General features: G+C 47.2%; 1 long non-coding RNA gene across 1 annotated transcript; it reads left to right on the forward strand.

Moving 5' to 3' along the window:
- The first annotated feature begins 702 nt into the window (after window positions 1-702).
- On the forward strand, window positions 703-1,965 carry LOC123047219 (uncharacterized). Its single transcript, XR_006422844.1, has 4 exons — window positions 703-992; window positions 1,181-1,270; window positions 1,408-1,450; window positions 1,599-1,965. It is a non-coding gene; the product is annotated as an uncharacterized lncRNA (long non-coding RNA).
- Window positions 1,966-6,121: the final 4,156 nt, after the last annotated feature.

Here is a 6,121-nt window from a genome sequence, read left to right on the forward strand (position 1 = left end):
TTCTATGGTATTTTTTTCAATTATGTACAAACAGTTACAAGGTTGGAAAAGGAAAAGGTCTATAAAACTTCAGTTTTTGCTAACATTAGGAGATTAAAGGTCCCTTGTGATGTATTTATGTAAATTGTGTTAAAGGGGGACTAAAATGCAAAGCTTCTGACTTGAAGATCCAACTATTCTGGCTATGAACAAGAATAAATTTTAGAGAGATTCCATGAAAGGATTATAAGTTGTTGTTGATCCAAGTGTTGAAGGGATCTACTTTCCTTTGCTTTGATATGTATGCCGGACAGCCTCTTTACAGGTAGAGATACCCTGTTCAAGGACAGGGGGGCGGGGGTGTGAACTTTGTGAAATCCTGTCCTATTGATGACTTTGCAAACTTATCAGGAGGTGGTGTTAGGAAATCTAAACAGTTTAAACTATATAGGAAGACATTTATAGGTTAGAAACAATCTGTTCTACTTCTGCAGATTATCTAGATAAGTGATGAAGTTTACTTAGTACAGTATTTTTTTTCTGTCACTTCTTTATCTACCAAAAGTGTGAACCCATGGTATGAGCCACTAATGCAAGCATCGTCATTCTTTTCTGAGTTTGTCTAATTCACATCTAAATGTTTTCTAAGGATGTCACATCTAAGCTCCCACAAATAACGCAGCAACAAGGAACAAAAAAAACTGGGGCAAAAAAAAAAATACACCACAAACATAGTGGACACAAGGTTAGACGTGACATAAATGTGTCCTAGACAGACCCTTCTTTTCTTAGTGAAACATCAACTTTCCAAAGACAATATTCCAAACTGGACAGTTGATACATAGAGCTATTTTACTTTAACATTTAAAGTGTGGCTGCAAATCTGGGATGCAGGAGGTGAAAATTCATTGTCTAATCTGTTTCTCAGTTTCCTCTTTCAGAAACGAGAGATTTTTCAAGACCTTGCTCCACTGCTGTGGCACTCCTTTGGCACTGTTGCTGCACTGCTCCAGGTAGGTTACAGTTATTGCACTGTTCTAAATTCAGTCGCAATGGCAAGAGTACATATGTACTTGTGCAGTTCTTGTTATTTAAGTAAGGGTGGTTGTCCATGTGTATTGATTATTTCAATATGAAATTATTGATGGTTCCGCACATTTTCCTTATTCAGTCTGTCATGCTGTTTTGAAAATTTATGCAGGAGATTGTGTCAATTTACCCTTCACTTTCACCTCCTACTTTGTCGCTAGTTGCATCAAACCGTGTCTGCAATGCACTTGCACTTCTTCAGGTATGCTTTTACATGAGAAAGAAAAGGAAACCCTCACTCCTGGTGGGCCTTGTGGTGGATTGAGAATACTACTGCTTTCATATCATGCTTGCTTGCCATCTGCCCCTCAATTTCATTTTACTTTTTTTTAATTGCAGTGTGTTGCTTCACACCCTGAGACCAGGATCCCGTTCTTGAATGGTACTGAGCGCTGCTGTTTCTATGCCAAGTCTTAAATATTTCCATTGTTTATTGTTAAAAAGCTTTCCTCATTTTGGTGACTTTACAGAATAAGTAAATCTTAACTAGCAGTGGTTAATAATTAAGTCTTCTTCTTTTTCCTTTGCAGCTCACATCCCACTGTACCTGTACCCGTTCCTGAATACTACCAGCAAGACAAGACCTTTTGAGTACTTGAGGCTTACCAGCTTGGGTGTTATTGGTGCTCTTGTGAAGGTAAATTAAAACTAGATACTTATGCAAACTAGGAATGGATGGTCCATATAGATTTTTGCTTTAAATGGTGAGAGGGTTGTTGAACCAGAGGGGAAAACAGTGATGGGGATTGGCTGTATTCTTTCTTTTTTTTGTAGACTATATCTTGTTCTTTTGGTATTCTCATTCCAGTAATCCAGTCATTTTAATCAAATGGACTGGTTGGGATTGGATCCCAGGAATCTCAACAGGAACTGTTATTTTTGAAGCAAACAGGCTAATGATTTGTTAGAAATTATATTGTTTCTTATTTTGGATATCCGATTCTGATATGTCAGAAACACAACATATCAAAAGTTAGCAATGACCAAACTGGCATGTAACAGAGACACTATAAAAGATAGCCAACATCCAGTTAGGCCAACATAACAGTGAACAAAACTACTGTCAATCAGCTCAGTTCTAGTGCTGTTGGATTTTTCTCAATTGTATTCTTGCAGTTTTGAAAATTCAGTTCATTCGGTTACTGAAAATTCAGTTAATTCAGTTAGGCACACAAATTTCAGAACTTTTGTGTGCCCTAGTACTTGGTGTTTGTAGAAAACCAGGAGTGTCAATGGGACTAGAATTCACTTGTTCTTATCTGGGTTTGTAAAACTTGTTCATGTACTGAACTACTAATGCCTTGTGATGCTCTGAATTACTTGTGATGCCTCTGAATTACTTGTGATCACATTGAGAAAGACTTGTAAAGATGATGATCATCTTTAACAGAAAACAATTTGTGATGATTTTGCTAGTTTGCTGGGTTTTGTCTCCGACCATCGTGTCGTGATGATTTTGCAGGTACCCCGAGAGGCCCTTGAGTTTGCCGGAATGTCGATTAAGTTCCGTTCCGGCAAATTCGGGTACTCCATATGTCCTATTTTCAGCAAAGGTCATGCTGAAATTTTCCGTGAATTTTAGCATGACTTTGCTAAAAATAGGACATATGGGGTACTTGTGACTAATGCATGGGCCGGGGTATCTTAGTAGTTAATTAAGTAGGATCAAGTGCCCCGGCGTACTTGTGACTAATGCATGGCTTTTAGGGTGCCTCGGTGTCGATAAAAACCGAAATGATGAAAAGTTAGGCTTTTAGGGTGCCTTGGCGTCGAAAAACCCTCAATGATAAAAGCTTAGATTTTAGGATGCCTCGGTGTCGACAAACCCTAAATGATGAGACCATGATCTTGTTCCTTGACAATAACCAACTTTTTGACCAAACTTTGTTTCTATTTAGAGAGAAACATGGCCCACAACGATGAGGCCGGGGGTTCGGGCGGCAAGGCATTCTGGGAGCTGTCCCAGGAGATGGAGGAACAACCTCACTTGTATGAGGCTGCCGCCTTCCCCACCGATCCTGAGACCACGGATGGTGCCGCCGAGGATGACCACACTGATGCCACCACTGATGGTGCCGCCGAGGATGCCACCACTGATAATGGTGGCGCACGCATAGATAGCAGCCAGCCGAAGAGGCAACGGAAGGACCGGCGCCCGATCGTGCTCCGCACCCTCAAGGAGGAAGTTACTGAAGTGGACTCCAACGGGAATCCAACGGCGCCCGAACGAATAGTCAAGGGGTACTCGCTTCAGCTCGGGTGCATTGTCCGGAGCACCGTCTCGATCAACACCGAGAACCTGAGGCATCCTGACCGGGGGAATTTGCGCCACCTCCTCTTCACGAAGCTGCACGAACGATACAAGTTCCCCGCTGAATTCGAAAACACAAGCCTCAAAGGGAATAAAGTGAACAATGCTGCCCTCACGAAGATGAGCAAGGCCCTGTCTACTTGGAAAAGCAATGTGAAGAGAATGATCGAGAAAGGTGAGAGTTATGAGAAGATCAAGGAGAAAAATCCTTCGATCACCGAAGATGACTACAACGACTTCAAGATCAATTGCTCGAGCATCGCAAGCTCCCAATCAAGTGAGTGGGGGAAACAAATGCGGGAGCTGAACATAGGGGAACACACACTCGGTCCCGGCGGTTACAGAGTGGCGGAGCCTATATGGGACAAGGAGGAGGCGGACCGTGCCGAGCAAGGCCTACCGCCCCTCTTCGATAAATACGGTGACAAGCAGACCAGGAACTTTGTCAGGGCCCGGTACAAGAAGGACCCGAAAACAAAGGAGCTTACCACGGATCCGAAGACCAGGCAGCTTGAGCTTGTTCTGGTAAGGAATACACCCCCGCGTAATTAGCTCCATATGGTTGCATTCTAATTAATGAAGCCGAATTTCTAAATGGTTCACATTCCTTCCGCAGGCGACTGAAAGCAGTAGCGCGGGGTCGACTCAGAGCAACCCTTGGGACACCACTCTAAATAGGGGGTTGAATATAATGAAGAACAAGGATAAGCTCAGTAAGCCGACATCAGCTGGTCGTGTGGCCGGCAAAGGCTTGTCGACAAAATGGGGGTCATACTATACCGCTGGTGTGCGGAAGGAGAAAAAGACCAGCTCGGAAAGCCAGGCGCGAGAGGTTCAAGAACTCAAGGCACAGGTGGCGTGGATTCCGGAGATTGTCCAAGAGCAAGTGGAACAACGACTCGGAGAGACGATCACCGCCCTTGTGCCTACCTTGATCTCGGGGTTGAGTGCGTGGATTGCGGGCGGCCAACAGGGGCCGCCCCCGATTCCTAGCTTCACGGCCAGCAACTCGCATAATGCGATGGCGGGGCCATTGGTGCCTCCGGCGGAGGCGGCATTGGTGTCTCCGACGCCGGCACGGGAGCTTAATGCACCCGGGTGTACGCCGGCCGGCACCTCTTCAGCAAGCGGCCGCTCCGTCAACTGCACGCCCACCGTTGGCGGTGCCTCGACATTAGCCGAGCTCGACGCCATCATCACGGTAACTAATTAAGCCTCTCTCGGCCGAGGACTTCATCTCCTTGCCTTTGACTGGGCATCCCTGACGCCCTACATGTTTTCGCAGGGCGCCGCCGACGTTCCGTGCACTCTCCTCCACTTCGTGAACAACGAGTTGGTCGATGTCGCCAAGGGAAAAATCGTTCAACCGGGCAACCCCTTGTTCCACGGTACCCAGATGCCACCCAACTTGTTTAGGGTTCAACTGGTTCGGGTGCTGCCAGGCTGCGGCGACTTGTTACCTCCGATTCGACCCGTCGGGGCCGACGATGATGACGTGATGACCCTCAGCGCCTGCCTGAGCTGGCCCCTGCTTTGGCCGAAGAGCCAGATTCGTTTGGGGGCGGGGGACACCACCCCAAAGACAACACCGCCAGTCGTGCCAGCGCCAAGTCGGCCCCATGGCAAGACCGTCGTAACGGTGCCGGACATCCCTATGCCACTGGATCCAAACATGCATATGGCACAGGATCAGAACGACGACGACGACGACGATGATACATTTGGCAACGTCGATCAGTACTTTGCCGAGCATGGGTACGATGGCGACTTCATGGGGCCTCCTTCTCAAGAACCAAACCCAACAAAAGACGTGTGCGATCTAGCTCGTACCGCGGAGAAGCCAAGTTGCAACAGGCGCCGTCTGGCGTTCAGCTCTCGGGAGACGCCTCCAGCTGCCGACTTCACCGAGCCTCAGATAGGCGAGGTGCGAAATATTATCAGCCCCAACACACTCAAGAAGGCGGTCTGTGAGCAGAACTCGGTCCCATTACAGGAGAAGAAGAAGGCAAGCAAAAGAAAGACTAAGAAGGGTGCGAGCCAGCCGACACCGAGTACGATCCGTGCTCAGGACGGGCCACCTTCACCGCAGGATATCTCGAGGAGGGTGCATGTGGCGGGCAGGGCAATGCTACCACCAAATATGCTCAATGCTGCAACCGGTGCTATGCGGAGTCTGCACGATAGTGTTCTTTCTTTGGAGAAGCGGCGTCTCAGAGAGAAGGATGTGGCATACCCGGTTTTCGTGGCCAAGGTGCTAGAGGGCAAGGGCTTTGTGGATGGCGACATCGGGGGTACGATCGTCCTGCGGTTTGATGACATCTTTGCTATGTTTAACCTTCATCTGCTGCACTACACCTTCGTTCGGCTATTTTCGCTGAGTATGGAGATGCGGATCATTCGTGACAAGACCCCGGACATCGTGATAGTCGACCCCTTCTACATGTGTGCCAAGATCTTGGGCAGCGCTGGGGACCGGCAAGTCGCGAGTTCTTACCTCGAAGGCGTCATTCTGGCAAACCAAGATAAGGATAACTTCCTCGTGCCTTACTTTCCCGAGTAAGTCCTCCCCTCAACCGGCCCGTAACATATGAATTCTTACTTTTCGATCGTTTTTCTTTTAACATTCCGTGTTTTCTGCAGTGACACACGTTGCACGCTCATCCTCCTAAGCCCCAAATATTCCATGGCCACGTATTTCGACCCGGACTGTCAGTCGAACGTAGACTACACAAATGTCAAGAA

The sequence above is a fragment of the Triticum aestivum genome, chromosome 2B (assembly GCF_018294505.1).
Source record: "Triticum aestivum cultivar Chinese Spring chromosome 2B, IWGSC CS RefSeq v2.1, whole genome shotgun sequence".
NCBI classification, from domain to species: Eukaryota; Viridiplantae; Streptophyta; class Magnoliopsida; order Poales; family Poaceae; genus Triticum; species Triticum aestivum.